Here is a 17,995-nt window from a genome sequence, read left to right as displayed (position 1 = left end):
ATTCAGGGTGGGTCTTTCTGTCTCCATTACCTGATATAGACACTTCCTCACAGGTGTGCCCAAAAGTTAACCTCTTCTAGATAATCTTTCACAGGCAAGCCCAGAGACTTGTCTAGATGATTCTAGAGTCTGTCAAGTTGACAGTTAATATTAAGCATGGCAGCACCTATTGCAATAGTACTAAATAGGGTTTTTCTTGCAATTTTAATGTCTTAACACATGTCAGATTTTTTTTTTCTGTAACACTTGTATCTAAAATTGAAACAGTGCTCAAAAAGCAGGCAAGACTAGAATTATAAACAGTGATCATTATTTTCCCATGGAAACATATTCACACATGTTAAGCTCCTTCAACATAAAAATGTTGTTTTCTATTTTAAATTCATATGCCCACTCTACTTAATACATATACATGAAGGTATAATATACATTTGGTGGATCTGCACATATATGTTTTACAGCTGAATTAATTAATTTTTCTTGTCATAATCTTTCATATTATAGCTAGGGATTCATTTTTTATCACTATAGGTTTTGAATCAATCATCTTAGTTACTGATTTTATATTATGTTTATAGTAATTCATTATGTATAGTTTATTAGTAAATCAGTAAATATAGTCTTTTTTTTTAAAGTAATAAACTTTCCTAACAGGATGCTGATAGTTCAACATTCTTTTTTTTAATTTTATATAAGAGATTTTCTAGTCGTGTTATATATCAGCCACAGATTCCCCTGTCCTCCCTCCTCCCAACCCCCAGCCTTCCCCCTAATCCTCCCCCCCCCATTCCCACCTCCTCCAAGGTAAGGACTCCCCTGGGGAGTCAGCAGTGCCTGGTACATTCAGTTGAGGCAGGTCCACTCCCCTCCTCCCTGCACCAAGGCTGAGCAAAGTGTCTCAACATAGGCCCTAGGTTCCAAAAAGCCAGCTCATGCACCAAGGACAGGTCCCGGTCCCACTGCCTGGGGGACTCCTAAACAGTTCAAGTTAATCAACTGTCTCGCTGATCCAGAAGGCCTAGTCCAGTTCCATGGGTGCTCCTTAGCTATTGGTTCACAGTTTATGTATTTCCACTAGTTTGGCTATTTGTCCCTGTGCTTTTTCCAATCATGGTCTCAATATCTCTTGCTCATATAATCCCTCCTCTCTCTCTCATTGATTGGACTCCTGGAGCTCCATCTGGGGCTTGGCTGTGGATCTCTGCATCTGCTTCCATCAGTCACTGGATGAGAGTTCTATCATGACAGTTAGGGTGTTCGGCCATCCGATCACCAGAGTAGGTCATCTCAGGCACTCTCTCGACCATTGCCAGCAGTCTATAGTAGAGTCATCTTTGTGGATTTCTGGGGACCTCTTTAGCACTCTGCTTCTTCTATTCCTGTGGGGTCTTCATTTATCACGGTATCTCTTTCCTTGTTCTCCCTCTCTGTTCTTGATCCAGCTGGGATCTCCCTCTCCCCTAAGCTCTCTTTCCCCCCGACACTTGCCCTTCATTAACCCCCCTCACATCCAGTTTGCTCATGTAGATCTCATCCATTTCTCTGTCATTGGGCAAACCCTGTATCTTTCTTAGGATCCTCTTTACTAGGTAGCCTCCCTGGAGTTGTGAGTAGCAGTCTAGTCATCCTTTGCTTTATATTTAGAATCCACCTATGAGTGAGTACATACCATGTTTGTCTTTCTGAGTCTGGGTTACCTCACTCAGGATGATTTTTTTTTTCTAGATCCATCCATTTGCCTGCAAACCTCATGATGTCATTGTTTTTCTCTGCTGAGTAGTACTCCATTATGTATATATACCACATTTTATTTATCCATTCTTAAGTTGAAGGGCATCTAGGTTGTTTCCAGGTTCTGGCTATTACAAATAATGCTGCTATGAACATAGTTGAGCATGTGCCCTTGTGGCATGATTGAGCATTCCTTGGGTATATGCCCAAGAGTGGTATAGCTGGGTCTTGTATTTTGTTTTGGCTTAATCCATTTGTTCAAGGTTCTGTTACTCAAACTAAAGGCTGCACTTAGACTAGAGCCAATAGTCTGAAAAACAAACAAACAAACAAACAAACAAACAAACAAACAAAAAACAACACCAGAAGAAATGACAATGTCCTTTCATTCTGCTTCCAAACACTTCAACCAGGACAGGACCATCATGTATTACCCATCATACAACAAAAACAGTTTTCTCTTTCCTCTCTTGTTTCTTAAATATAATTGTTTACCTGTGGCAAGTAAAAAAGGGGAAAAATCCATACCCAAGTTGGCTAATTGAACATAAAAGTTAGTTAACAATTTTCAAAATTCATTTTTAATCTTATGTGTAATAACAGCTAAGAAGAGTTATTTACTTCTCATGGCTGTAAGCTTATCTAATTTCTGTGGGGGATTCTATGAAAAATTGTGGATCTTGTGCCTGCCCTGAAGGAACTTATAATCTAAAAGTAGTACATAGACTGTAAAACAACAACAAAAAAAAAGAAAGAAAAAAAAAGAAGAAAGATACTGACAGGCAAACTCAATTTACACTTTCTGAGTTTTACAGGCTTCAGGGAAAGCAGAAAATTCTATTGCATATTGCACTCATACCTTCTGATGGGAAAAAAAATCAATGCCTTTTTATATACTGCCAATCTAATGGATTCTATGATATGAACACACACACACACACACACACACACACACACACACACACACACACAAGGAATTTTTAAGAGGTGAAAAAATAAGCAAATCAGAAGCTAGGAGACTTGAGGATGAGCTTTCCAAAGGAAAAGAAAAGAGATAGACACAAACACATCACAGGGGTACACTTTTGAGAACCAGGAAACTCATAAGGATGGTTCCCCTGGCAACCCTCGTGTGGAGCCTGCGAGGCAGCACACAACAGCTCCTCCTGTTTTTATATTGCAATCCAGAGCTTGATTGTTTCCTTAATGTGGTTATTTTGCATTTTCTTCTGTTTTCTTTTTTTCCTTTCCCTTGTGCTTACTTTTACAGCTAGACCTAAAATCTGGTGGTGGTTCTTAATTCGTCAGAAATGCAAATTCTTGGAAGCAAATGAGAAGAACCAAGGAGGCAAAGTTTAGAGGAATTTTGAAGATTTAAATTCTAGAAACTGTAAGTAGGGATTTGTAAAATAAAAATTTCCGAGGATGCCCAGAGAGGAATTTCTGAACAATAACAAAGATGTTCTCCTCATCTTGTGGTTTGAAAAGATAGTATAAATTATCAGAAGCTTAATAATGGGCGCATAAACCGTACTGCAAACAGGCCAAACTGTGTGTGCTTATAACTTGGGCTGCCTGTAGTGTTGTGCAATTAGTCTGATGTACCTTACATCTAATGGAACGAAGAGCGAAGATTACCCATCAACCTCTAGGCTTCATGAGTCTCCCTTCAGATTTCTATTTCTTTCCTGCCTGTGACCCTTTCTGTCCCTTTGAAAGTCAGGACTTAATTTCCTATTATGCCCCATTCAGCCGAGCTCTCACTCCTGTTTTCTTTTACTTTGTTTCATTTTCTTTTAACAATCCTCTTAATCTTGTTTTGCTATGCATTGCTAGAGATAGTCGAGGGAGCTTGCCAATTGAGTTCTGTGAAATTAGGCCCTCCATGCTGTTCCAGGGCCCTTTTATTTACCATTAACAAACCTCCTAGAGTGTTTTCCTCGCCACTTGTTTTAATTCGTTTTCAATTTCCTCTAGCGTCCAACAACACAGTTGTCTTTCTCAATCTACACAAAACCTTTTTCTTCTCACTGGACACATTCATTCCTGCGTTCTCTCCAATTTACCTAAAAACATCTCTATAATCACTGAGCAGGTAGCTTTAGTGGGGGAGGGGCATATTCAAATTAAGATTATTCAAGAAGGAGGAGGTTATTAAAGCGATTCTTTACAAAGGTCAGAGGTGGATAGTCACCTAAGGATAGGAACCTCTATGTCCAAATTGTCAAGTGAAAAAGAGTGGCCTCTCAGTGTTGAAATAACATCTTTAAGAGTTGATTATATTCAGAGAACAATGAAATTCATTGGATGAATAATATCAGGTAAGTATTGTTGTGGGATAGAATATTTGTTCAACTAAAGATGTGTTTCATTTATTTATGCTGCATTTGTTTAATTATGTAAAGATGTGTTGATGTTTTACCTTGCCTGCCTAAGGCACCTGATTGGTCTAATAAAAAGCTGGATGGCCAATAGCTAGGCAGAGGAGGGCTCATGGACAGAGAGAAAAGGGGAGCCAGTCAACCAGCCAGTCAGGGAATAGCCAGCCAGATACCAAGGAAGCAGGAAAGCAGGATGGACAACACACAGATGAGGTATATGAGCCTTGGGGAAGCACATAGATTAATAGAAATGGGTTAATTAAAGTTTAAAGAAGCTAGCTAGAAACAAGCCTAAGTTAAGGCCGAGCATTCATGATTAATAATAAGTCTCCACGTCATGATTTGGGGGCTGGTGGTCCAAGAAAGCCTGCTATACAGTATGACTTTGAAAAGGTTAAAATTTGAATCTGATTTCTTGTCCTTTTCTCTGAATTGTCTGTTTATGAGGTCCATAGATCAGTGGGCCAGCACAGATAACAGGATGGAGTACAGGTCTAGGTAGACAAATGAGAAATATCTAGCATAGGCTTTCACAGATGGTTTTGTTGTCTATTACATGAAAAATACTATTTCATGTTTTATAAAGGCTAAACAATTTGCCCTGCTCCCAACTTTTGCAGGAATTCAAAATGAAGTGAGGCCGTGTGTGTGTGTGTGTGTGTGTGTGTGTGTGTGTGTGTGTGTGTGTGTGTGTGAGAGAGAGAGAGAGAGAGAGAGAGAGAGAGAGAGGGAGAGAGAGAGAGAAACCCAAATTTAAGTGTGAACCTATTGACTGACAGTCTCAACAAGTTAGGGTCCATCCATATGCTGATTAAAGATTTGAGTAACGGTCAGAATCAGAGAAGATTTAATCAATGTGTGGTGTTAAACAGGGTTTAGTGACCCTAAATTTATCTTTAGGATACTGAAATGAATTTGTAAGTAGAAGAACTATATCAGAGGGCAACAGGTATGGAAAACTAAATGGTTCTGCGCAAGGCAAGGTCTCATCTAACATTGTATAACTTAGGTCTTGCGAGGGAGTCTAATAATTTATTAAATTGTTGTTGTGATGGTTACCGATGACTGTCAATTTGACAAGATCACCTAGGAGACAGGCCTCTGTACATCCTTGAGGGGAATTACCTGGATTAAGTTAGCTTCTAGGCACGCCCGTGAGGAATTATTTAAATTAGGCTAATTGACTTGGGAAGACCTACCTTAATTATGGATATTACGGATGGCACCATCCTGTAGACTGTGGTCCTAGACTGAGCAAAAGTGGGAAATGACCTAAGTACCTAGCATTTATCTCTCTCTCTTTCCTAGGTGTGGATGCAGCTGCCCCAAGCGCTTGTCTTCATGACTTCCCCACCTTGATGGGCTATCCCTTCAAATCTGATAAAGTTGCTCTCGTCAGTGTATTTTATCACATCAAGGAGAAAAGTAATCATTTGTTATTCACGGTCTTCATCTCCTCCACTGTGGTGATATTGTGTTCCCCAAAATATTGTGCACCCTAATAAACTTATCTGGGGTCAGAGAACAGAACAGCCACTAGATATAGAGGCCAGAAAATGGTGGCACACACCCCTAAAGGTTATTCCAGCATTCCAAAGGCAGAGAGATCTGTCTGGATCTCTGTGAGTTCAAAGCCACACTGGAAGCAGCCAGGCATGGTGCCACACACCTTTAATACCTGGAAGTGATGGCAGGAAACAGAAAAGCATATAAGGCGTGAGGACCAGGAACTAGAGCCTGGTTAAGCTTTTAGGCTTCTAGCAGCAGTTCAGCTGAGATCCATTCTGGATGAGGACTCAGAGGCTTCCAGTCTGAGGAAACAGAATCAGCTGAGGAATTGGCAAGATTTCTGTTATACAGCACCACCTGGAGGTGTCCAATCCAGTTCTTACAAGATCATATGACTTCATCAGGCTTCTCTACCGTATTTGTTTAACTCTGGTGAGTGATTTGTCCTGTGTGGCTCCATGGCTGAGTTCCATTCTACTGGAATCCCAGTGAACTGCAGGGTTAGGACAATGACTTGTCTCTGTGCCCTGAACTGGGAAGGGTGGTGAGGCAGATTAAGCGGACAAACATTCTTTAATCATTATCACGTCTTTGTAGAATCAAGCAGGGGTTTGACCCTCTAGCACCAGGCTTTCTCTTTGGTTTCAGTCCCAGTGTGGGCCATGTGAATGGTCACTGTTGTCCAGTCAAAGCAGCTTCTACGAGCCTGCTACATGAATTATTAAACCACACATACAAAGCATGTACACAGACAGGTCTAAAAACAGAATTTCAGATGTTAAAAAAAGGCGCGATCAGGTAGCTGCATGTAAAATTTTGGCAGATGAAGGAGGTGAGAGATGACCATTGGGTGGGGAAAAAAAATCACAAACATTTCATGGTGTTGAGTCCTGTAGTAGTGTAGAGAATTTACAGGTACGGCTCTGGAGATGGCAGGGAAGGCATTCTAGTCAGAGAGAGTAGCAACGGTCAAAGCTCATCCATATTACAGCAAATAGCTCCCAACATTAAAATTAATTAAAAGTCTACCATTTCTACAGCCTTCTCAGTGGGAACACAAACGTATTTATGTATCTCCAGATTCCACCACAATTACTGGTAATTAATAAGTGTTGAAGAGGCTGGAGACAGTTAAGCAGTTAAATATGCTTCTTGTTCTTCCAGAGAACCTGACTTCAGTTTCCACTAGCACCTGGGTCAAGCAGCTCACTACTGCCTGTAACTCCAGTACCAAAGGGATGTAGCGCCTTTCCTTGAATCCATGGCACCCAAACCAGTGTGGCATACATACACACACACACACACACACACACACACACACACACACACACACACACACATACACACACAACTGGCATGCACACATGTGTGCATGCATGTAAATAAATATGATCTTTGAAATAACGAAAATCAATAAATGTTTAAATTAATAAATCATAAAACACTGAAATTATCTTTGTCTTTATATATTTATCATTCAAAAGCTCCCTCTGAAGTAATGTTCTTACACTATCAGCAATTATTTTTTCATATTATTGATAATTATTCATCAATTATTTTTCATCTGTAATCTTTGTTTCTTCTCAAGTGTGAGCTGTGCCTCAGGTAGCTCACATCTAGGTACAGTTCTCAGGAACCAACATGAGAAGTCCCTCAGCAGAATACACATTTCCTACATTGAGCTCTTACATGGTACACAATTGAAAAATGATTTACTAGCATATTGAAGCTGGCAATTAATATGCAAATCTGGACAAAGATTAGCAATTGAATTACAAATGCAGGAACAGTATAAGTTAACGACATACTTAGTGCTTAAGATGATGTGAAATATAGAGGACTAGCCACTGACTCAGTAACAGCAAATGGCGGGCAAGATTAATAAGGTGGAAGGTTGCCCCTGAAGACTCCTTTTTTTTTTCCTTTTCTTTAATAATGAAATCACTTGGTGTCAAACTCATAATGTCCCTATTGACATAATTCACAACAAGAAGAAGAATTCCATATTGTTTTGTGAGAATATCAACCAAGTCCATAGATATTTCAGCAACTGCCATAGTTGAATTATGAAAACATCTTCTGAATAAAATAATGCTTTGTTTCTATCTCTTGCTATTTAGTTCTTACAAAGTGAAAACATTTGAAATCTAATCTCAATTTCTCTTATCTGACTCAAACAGGACCTCCTGAAAAGGCTGTTGTCCTTAGCCTCATTCCAGGCAGTTTCCTGCAAATTCCAAGAGAATAGAGATTATCCATGTCACTGGCACAAAACTGTAGAGCCTTTTTCTCTTTTCCTGTTGGAGCCCAAACCATGTGATTTTGATGCCTGTGACTCCGAGTCAGTAAGTGGATAGCTTTGAATGATTTGCATGCATGTGTTGATAAACTTTATCCTGTATTCTTGCTATGTGTTTGAAGGCTGTTTTGCAAGCCTTCACCCATTTAGATCTAAGAGGGTATAGAATGAAAAACTATCTGTGAACAGGTTTTATGGTTTAGAGGGAATGTTGGGTAGTCCCTGTTCTCTGTGTGCCCCAAAGCTAAGAGCATGGACCCTCTGAGAGTATGAAGGTAAACATTCTTGTCAAATGATTAGATCCCTGCTTGAGATACAGTTGAAGTAGTTATAAACCTCACATCTTGCTTTTTAGATTTTAGATTGGCAGGTTAAAACATTTGAGTATGGTGAATCTTGGTTATAGATGTTTTCCTTCCCGGGGGCAGCCATTGTGTCCTGTTCATTCTCCAATGTCTTCTGTCTTCTTTGTAATAAATGGAGAATCATGGGATGGGATACAGGTAGGACATGGTATGTTAGGATGTATTACAGTCATTCTCAACCTGTAGGTCACAACCCCTTGGGGGGTGTCAATTGATCCTTACACAGAGATTGCCTAAGAACATCAGAAAGCAAAGATATTTACACTACAATTCATAATGTAGCAAAATGACAGTTATGAAGGAGCAATGAAAATAATGTTCTGGTTGGGGGTCACCATAATATGAGGAGCTGTATTAAGAGGTCACAGCATTAGGAAGGTTGAGAACCACTACTGAAGAAAGGGTTGATTTTGGCTTAGGGTTCCAAAACTGGTAGAGTCCAACATGATGGCTGAAGCATCACAAAAGTCAAGGAAAGCATGGTGGTGGGAGCAAGAATCTTGGGAACCCCATTTTTATCCATACAAAGGGAGAAGAGAGAACAGAAAATGGGGTGAGGTTATAAACCCTCAAGGTCCATCCCCATATTGTACTTCCTCTTTCAAGGCTCCATCTCATAAAGGTTCCGTAACCTGCTCGAACAGTACGAGTTACCACCTAGGTAGTATGAGAACCACCAAGGACTAAGTGTTCAAATGCAAGAACCCATGATAGACATCTCTCATTTGAACTACAAACAAACAAACATACAAATCCACAAAAAACAAAAGCAAAAAAAAAAAAAAAAAAAACCAACCCAAAAAAAGACTTTTCTTTGAGATGGCCTCATCAACTGGCAAGTTTGTGGACACTAATCATACTGGATGAGGTTTTTTTCCATCTTGATTTTGTGTCTTGAGTGCTTGCAAGGGTATAGAGAGCAACGTTTGTTTTCCTGCTTGCTGGGCAGCCTATACTTCTGGGTCTGTCCTTTAAAATGGCCAGTTATCAGTTTAAGGACTGAGAATTCACTTGTGGTTGGCCAGTGTGGTTCAACTTCACTGTCAATTTGACTGTATTGGAAATGCCCAGGGTATTAGTGAGACACATGCTCTCTTGTTTGTCATCCTGAGGACTTTTCCAGGAACGGATTAACTGAAGCAGTAACACTTGCCCAGATGTACATGGCACCATCCCATTGGCTAGGATACTGGATTGGACCAGAGGGTAAAAGAGGAAGGTCATCGGATCACAGGAACTCATGCTTCTGTTCCAGACTCATCTACAAATGAGCAACTACCCACGTATTACTGTCCGAATGCATTCCTCACCCCAGTGGGCTGTAACTTCAGACTACGAGCCAAAATAACCTGTTCCTTTGTCAAGTTGCTTCTTGGCAGGTGTTTGATGACAGACTTTATGAAAGTAATATAGGCGGACAGAAACACAGGTATCCAGGGCACCCCTATTTGCAGCTGGCATCCTGTTACCCTTTACCAACTTCCTGGGCCTTCATCTAAATTTAAGTCTTGCAGCTACCAAGGTCCTTGCATCTTTCCTATGCCTTTGCTGGCTGCCTGGTATAACATGGATCCTTGCGTCTTTCTCCTCATCTGAGAGTGACGTTGGATCATGGCGATGCATATTATACATCTTTTTGGAAGATGTGACTTGTATCGTGTGGAAGCCATAAAAAAGGGTATTGATTTGAATTTCATTTAGTATGACTGTACTCTCTGAAACTGGGTGAGAATTCATTCTTCTTTTAAATTTTCTTCCTGTTTTTTTTTTTGTTTGTTTGTTTGTTTTAAGACTCTTTGCTCTCCCTCCTCGACCTTGCACTGGCATGGGAACTTCTCAGTAAGCTGAAACCTGTCCCCAACTTTTCCTTTTCAATGTCTGGGTGATGGTAAGCTCTGTCTGTGCATGCAAAGATGGTCTCTCTTTTCTTGCTGGCTTGCCTTTACTAGGGATAAATTAGAGCTTCAGGTAAGACCTTCTGGCCTGCTTTGATAAAACCTTCTCTTCTGGTTTCAGCCTGCAGTTACTGGAACTGTGGCTTCTAATCCTTTTCTAGGGCTTGGGACTGTCGATGGGTTGGGAGTGGGGCATGTCCTGTGGGACTCAGAAACCACAGAAAAACCACCTAAGACTGGAGAGGCTGAGAAATAGACTGGATGTTGAATGCCCTCAGCCAGGATTTGAAGACATCCATTTTTCCTGACCCCTTGGTCTCTTCACCAAAATTTAGTTGACTGTACCTGTAATAGTATACACAGGAACAAACAAAACCTTAAAAGACTATTTCATTAGTATTGGAACAAAAACTTTAGGCCCTAAATTGAGCAGGTGACAATTTCTTCCATCTGCCTGAAATGTATTCTGGATAAAAATATACATAGACAAAGGACACACACACGAGTTATGTATTCTTGCATTTATGCTTGATGTAGTGCTAAAATTTTGGAACGAAAGTCATAATAATTTGAAATTGATTCCATCTGTGGCCATATATATGATATTTTCTGTCTTCTGAATGGTTTTATTAAACTCAACTTTAATTGGCTGAGGGAGAAGCAAGTGCTTATATAGATTATCTATTCTTCTTTTGTTTGTTTTTGTTTTTGTTTTTTGAGACAGAGTTTCTCTGTGCAGCTCTGACTGTCCTAGAACTATGTAGACTAGTCTAGTCCCAAAATTAAAGACCTGCCTGCCTGGGTTAACTATTCTTAAAATTTCCATAAACAGGGGCTGGAGAGATGGCCCTGTGATTAAGAATTGTTGCTGCTCTGTGGTGAGGATGAGAATTTGGATCCCAGCCCCCAAACTGAGCTGCTCACAAACACCTGCAGCACCAGCTCCGAGGGAACTGATGTGCCTTCTGGCCTACACAGGTACCCACACACACAAACCACAAATAAAATAAAGCACATGTTTAAAAATGCCAAAAATATAAGTATTAATGTAAATATTTTCAAGTTCACATGATCTGGGTAGACATTTGGTGAACAAGACTAGTTTATACCAGATGGCGGTGGCGCACGCCTTTAATCCCAGCACTCGGGAGGCAGAGCCAGGCGGATCTCTGTGAGTTCAAGGCCAGCCTGGTCTACAGAGTCAGATCCAGGACAGGAACCAAAACTACATGGAGAAACCCTGTCTTGAAACAAAACAAAACAAGACTAGTTTATCATGGCTGGTTTAATAAAAGTCGCTGGGCCTTCTGAGGCATAAGAACTGGATATGACATGAACATACATTTTTTTTATTCTGTTGGGATTTATAAGGCAAAGAAGCTTCTTTTATATCTACTATGTAATAAATGATGAAGAAAACAGTAAATAAAAATAAACAAATGAATGGAACCATACGATTGCCATGACTTCAGATGTTAAGCACGGCAGTTAAACAATTGTTTAACTGCAAGTTTAACTTCTTGGCTGTTTGTTTTTGTGGGTTTTTTTTTTTGATAGTTGTCTAATGTGTTATTGAAGAAACAATAAAAATGAAATAACATGTGATATTGTGTAGCTTTGTTTAATGGTTTATGTCATTTTCACAGTCCAAGTACAATTATTAGGAACATATGAATTCACGTTGACATATGTGGCATGAAAGGTTTATGATGATAACTTTCAGAAATAGTCACGCTTTAGAATAAGATCTTAGTTAGTCACAGTTCTCTAGAGAAGCAGAGTCAGTTCAGTGCGGGGGCAAAAGCCAGAAAAGCACAAGGACCCAGGGTGTAGTTCAATGTCAAGGCCCGAAAACCAGAAAGACTGAGCCTTCCCATTCTAGGCCTCAGACAGGGAAAACTTAGGGCCTGGTTTGAAGGCAACCAAGCAACAATTATCTCTCACTTGTGGGCAGTTGTCCCTGTTTGTTCTGTTGTGGAATTCCAAATCTGAGGAGGCCTGCCTATACTAGAGAAGACAATTGGCCTCATTTGTTTTGTAGATTTAAATGTTAAACTCACCTAAAGCATGATTAGAAAAACACCCAGAGTAATGTTTAACTAAATATTTGAGCATCCCATGGTCTAGTTACTTAATCATAATAAGTCTACCTATTGTTACATTTCACTAGTTTGTACCCATGCTCCAAATAAGGGTGGTTAGAAGTTGAATTATACTGAACATACTATCATGTCTCTACCACAGCTGAAATGGAATGGCTACTTTCTCCAGACAATGAACTAATGATATTGAGTCTATTCCGCCTTCTCCTTCATTTTGTAAAGCTTAAATGCTATGGTGTAAAATTAAAAATACGTAAGAACTATACTAGAAAGTGAAAAACAATCCTATGTACCTAAAGGAATACAATACAGAAAATGACAATGATATTATATTTGCCCATAAAAAGCTAGCAAGATATTTTTGGCAATTTTAAGTCTGAAAGCTAAGCAAGAGATATTCATTAAATACCAAGCTTAGTTTTTGCTACGGAATAATTCTTTTGTAGACTGTGAAAATTTGTCACTTGAATTGGTTTAATAAAAAGCTGACTGGCCGGTAGCTAGACATGAAGTATAGGCAGGACAGCTAGACACAGAGGAGGCTGGGAAGACGGAGGGTGGAATCAGAGAGACAGTTGACAGCTAGACAGAGAGTAAGCAAGATATGCTAGAGAGGTAAATGCCACAAGCCTTGGGCAGCACATAGATGAATAGAAATGTGTTAATTTAAGTAGTAAGTCTGAGCTATTGGCTGAGCATTTGTAATTAATATTAATTCTCTGTGTAGTAATTTGGGAGTATGGCTGGTAGGACAGGAAAACTCCACCTACGATTTCTAAATAAGATAAAATATTCAAGAACTCAAAATTTTAAATTTATGCACCATTAGCCCTTTATTTCTAATATGACTAATGATATATTTAGATCAATTAAATAAGCACAAACTTTCATCAAATTGAAAAAAAATTCTTGTGCCATCCAAAAGTAAATCTGTTCAGAAATTTCAAGATTATATATTTATGAAATTTGTTAAGCTGCTACAGAATGCTGTAATATGATAGATAGTTTACTGTTCAGTGTGTATTATCTAAGTGTGTGTGTGTGTGTGTGTCTGTGCCTCTAGGTACACATGCTTGTATGTGTGTGCACAGATACACATATGTGTGTGAGTGTCAGGATATCACAAGTTACCAATTCACTTAATATGATTATCTGCAGAGGAGAGACATCCATTTCTTTTCCTGCAAAGGACTTGACTTTGTTCTTCTTGATGGCTGAGTGAAATTCCCTTGTGTGGATATATCACATCTCTCAATTATTTCTCTGCTGATGGACATCCAGTCTGCTTTATAACTTATTGTGAACAGCGCTGCAGTGAACATTGATCAGCAAGTATTCCTGTGATACAATGACAAGGAAATACCCAGGAGTCACGGCACTAGATCATAAGGTAGAACAATTTTTAGTTTTTTTCTTTGATGTTTGTGCATATGTTTTTGTGTGTATGCACACATAGATGCATGTATATGTGCTCAGGTGCATATGCAGCACATGTGTGCATTCATATGGAGGTCAGAAGACAACCTTGATTGTTGCACCTTAAGGACTGTTTGTGTGTGTATGTGTGTGTGTGTGTGTGTGTGTGTGTGTGTGTGTGTGTGTGTGTGTGTGTGTGTGTGTGTGACAGGCTATCTCACTGGGCTGGAGCTGGCCACATAGTCAAATATGGCTGGTCATACTTCAACGGATCTTCTTGTCTCTGCCTTCACAGACCTGGGACTGCAAGTCTATACCACAATACCTGGCACTTTTGTTTTTTAACGTGGATTCTGGGGATCAAACTCAAGTTCTGCTGACTGCAAGTCAAGCACTCTGCTGACTGAGCCATCTCGATAGCTGCCAGTGTCCTTTCTTAAGAAAAGGACACTAAATGTTAGTAACTGCAATCGTGTACATAAAATTATGAAAACAGTGAAGACGAATGTGAATATTCTACACATCAGGTAGGCAGGCCATGTAGGAGGTTCTTTGCTAAGAGTAAAAGAAAGGAAGATTATCTTTTCAAAAATAAAACAACACTGAATGGGGTGGAGAGTACAGAAAAAAATCTGAACAGATACAGAAAATTGGAAGAGGTTTGTGAGAAAGAGAGATAATCCTTTAAGGTCATGTTGGCTAAGATTTGGACAAAAAAAAACCAGACTTCTCTTTTCTCTCTGTCTGTGTTAAAAAAGACATATTCTTGGACTATTTTGTTATTTCCCAAATAAATTACTAGGCGAGTTGCTTTATTTTAAATAAATTGGACATAAGATAAAGATTCTTTTATCAGAATATTTATTTTCCAGTGTTTTTAATCATGTCTTTTGCTACTTAGGAAAATTTCTTTCAGTATTACTTTTAAAAGGCAGTGTGTATAGAAATACTCCCTCTTCCAGCCTCTTCTCTCTTCCTTTGCCACTTGGTTAGATGCCCAAGCATTGTTTTATGGTACTCTGTGAGCCTATTTAATTGTGTGCAAATTTTTGATATGTTTTTTTTTCAACTCTAGATCTTTTGCTTTCCCAGAATCAAATCCTGAACACAATGCTGTTTGAAAACTGCCTATGAGATTTTCCAGAGGACCCCTGGAAAATCTTGTGTTCTTTCTTTCTCTTTGTGAACAATAAAGGTACTCAAATCATTAGGTTTCTGCAATCGGTTAAGTTGAATGGGAAGCATGGTTGCATAAGAAGCCACAGGTAACTTCTCAGCTGCATGTGAGCATGTTACTGACGACTGGTAAAGGCACATGAGCCCCTAGAAGTCTGTCAGCATCACCACATATGCCCCACTTAGAGTGTCAATCATAATTCTGGTTGTCTTAAAATATGTGACATGGAAATATATTACTCAAATTCCTCATCAATTATCCCACTTTAATAAATTCCCATTCTATCTATAGCTACAGTTATTTTAAATATCACGTTATCTACAGGTAGTTGTGTGTATGCCTTCTTTAAGGCTCTGGCAATCAGCTCTAAGCTGAGATGATTCATCTCTAAGGAAAGAGACAGTCTCCAAGATCTGCTCCTAAAAATAAAGCTGCTACTTTGTGTGATCTAAAACTATAGAAATAGAAGCACACCAAGCAATTCTGTGGCTTTCTTTTTTTCACAAACATTTCCTCCTAAATATTTATGTTGTTTCATGTATCTTAAATTTCTTCTCTTAAGTGCTGTCAATAATGCTACCTTTTTATTTTATAAACAGTTTTTTTCCAAATGTATCTTCAAAAAAATCATTGTATTGTTTTTGATGAACTGAAGTTTAGCTAATAGTTTGTTTTCTTTAAGATATATATATATTTTTAAGAGATATATTGTTAAAGAGCTCTTTCCCCTGATGTCATAAATCAGCTCTTCTATGTATGTCCTTAGAATGTACCCCTATATTATTCTCAGGGCAATCTTTATTTACTAGTTGGGTTTTGAAGATGTGACTTGGTGATAACTCTTCTTGTGGCAGATTACTTAAATTTCTTACTATTCCTCAGGTCACATGGAGCCTTCCAGGCATGGTTTATTTCAGGATATAGATTGTTTTATATTCCTCAAAAAAAAAAAATGATTTCTAAGCCTGCAGGCCTGATGACTTGAGTTTGATCCCTGAGATACTCATGCTGTGATGAACTGGTTCCCCAGAAGCTGTTCTCTGATCTCCACACGTGTGTTATGACATACTGGCAGACATTTGCACACAGAGGAAAACCAAAGCTTAGCAAATGGTTTATACAGTTTCATTATAAAACTTTTGCACATTTAGGAAAATTTATTCCTAAGTACTCTTTTATCCTATTGAAATTATCCTTCGATACATACATATATATATATATATATATATATATACACACACACATATATATCTCACATATATGGTATATATGTATATATATCAATATATATCACATATATGGTATACAAATGCATCACATACATGTTTACAATGTTCAAGATGTAATGTCATGTCAGTGTAAGTTCATTTTGCATTTTACGCATCAACTAAGCTTCGTTATAGTCCATCAATGATTTGATTTTAATTTAATTTTGTTGCTTTAATCCTCTGGTGATGACAAACACAGTCTTCAACTGACATGATCATAGAGGAAATGCTTTCTTTGGAAGCGAGCATGAAAGAAATTTTGTTGTTGTTGTTGTGACTTCTTTGTTTTGTTTCTCGGGGATGGAGGTGAGGGAGCACAGAATGCCGTTCATCAGGTTAAGTAGCTAATTCTATTTCTAATTTTCTGATAATCTTTTTTTTTTCCTTTGAACAATGAAGATAGTGAATTTTATCAGCTATGGAGATCGTGGTTGTTGCTGCTGTAAAATTCATTGCTGTGATGAATTATTTTAATCTATTTTCTAATGTTAACAATCTGTGCTTTCCTGGGGTAAACCGGATAGTCAGTGTGCATTGGCTCTAGTTCACATCATTGGGGTCGGTCATGCGATATCGTATTGAGAACTTTTCTAATACTATCTGTGTTGTATTTTAGCAAGAATATTTAATAGCCTCATAAATAAAATTGAAATTTGTTTATCTCCAGCAATTCTCTTTAAAAATAGGATTATTTGCTTCTTTTTAAAAGTTATTTCTTATTTTGAGATTATCATAAAATTTCATCATTCCAATCCTTTCCTTTTCTCTCTCCAAGCTCTCATATATACCCACACTTTCTCATGTTCAAGTTCACGACCTCTTCTTCCTTAATTGTTACTGTGTTTTTATAAGTCTATCTATCTACACATGTTACTTGAACATATGTTTTCAGAACTTACCATTGGCATTGGATAACCAATTGGTGTGTTCTTCCCTGGGGAAGATTATTTCTCTCATTCTCAGCATTCCTTAGTTGTCTGTAATTTTTTTTGTGTGTGTAGAATTGAGGCACTGTGAGCTTTCCTCTCTCCACTTTGGCATGTCTATTGTTGTTGACCTTGTTCAGCTCATGTTTAGGTAGTCATTTCAGTGAGACTTCGGGGGTGTAGGTTCTGACAGAGCTAGAAGACACAGTCTCACAGTATACTCCTTTATCCCCTGGCTCTTACAATCTTTCTGACCCTTCTTTTACAATGATCCCTGAGCCTTAGATGTGGGAGTTATTTTATAGATGTATTCATTTGGATTGAGCTCCTCAACTCTGCATTTTGATTGACTGTGGTTTTCTGGAATGGCCTCTGTCTGTTGCAAAAGAAAGTTTCCTTGAAAAGGGGTGAAGTGGGTATAAAAACACATATTTAGAATGTAGTTAGGGGGATGTGCTGTTATGCTGGCTTAGAAAAGTCATGGTTATGGGTTCTCCTCCAAGATCCATGACTTCAGTAGTCTAGGCATGATTTCCCTCTTGCTGAGAGAGTCTTAAGTCCAATTAGAGATCTATTCACTACTGCCCAAGGTCTGAGTGCTGCTACTGCACCATTAGTGTTAGTTAGTGTGTCATGCTGGTTGTTGTGGGTCATAGGTTCCATAACTGGGCGGGATTGTTGGTTGCCTCCTTCCTTTGGAAGGGCTTCTTGAATACTGGAAAGAAGTTGTCAATCAACTAATATATATCCTCTTTTATATCATAGTTGCCTTCCTTATGATGCCTTCCTATCAGCCTATTTGCCTTACTAAAATGTTCTGTGTTTTTAAAGTTTTTGTTGTTGCTACTATTTCATATTTAGAATTATTCATAGAAGTAAATTGAACTCTTCCAGGGTAATGGTGGATGTGTCCATTTCTCTTATAG

At 38.6% G+C, this 17,995-nt stretch overlaps 1 long non-coding RNA gene across 6 annotated transcripts in view; it reads left to right on the top strand.

Annotated features, from left to right (window-relative positions):
* Nucleotides 1-16,809, top strand: part of LOC128119724 (uncharacterized) — a 114,064-nt gene extending 97,255 nt beyond the window's left edge. For 2 of the 6 annotated variants that reach the window (XR_008221644.1, XR_008221646.1), the window contains exons 2-5: nt 5,421-6,053; nt 7,802-11,158; nt 13,441-13,672; nt 13,994-16,809. This is a non-coding gene — a long non-coding RNA (uncharacterized LOC128119724). Of the gene's footprint in view, nt 1-3,001; nt 3,122-5,420; nt 6,054-7,801; nt 11,159-13,440; nt 13,673-13,993 lie in introns of all 6 variants that reach the window. The other 4 variants (XR_008221648.1, XR_008221647.1, XR_008221645.1 and 1 more) reach the window with 4 other exon arrangements.
* Nucleotides 16,810-17,995: the final 1,186 nt, after the last annotated feature.

Source organism: Peromyscus californicus, unplaced genomic scaffold (assembly GCF_007827085.1).
Source record: "Peromyscus californicus insignis strain IS unplaced genomic scaffold, ASM782708v3 Scaffold_24__1_contigs__length_46423439, whole genome shotgun sequence".
Taxonomy (NCBI): domain Eukaryota; kingdom Metazoa; phylum Chordata; class Mammalia; order Rodentia; family Cricetidae; genus Peromyscus; species Peromyscus californicus.
The sequence above is the reverse complement of the archived record's forward strand: the minus strand, read 5'-3'. Positions and strand labels throughout refer to the sequence as shown.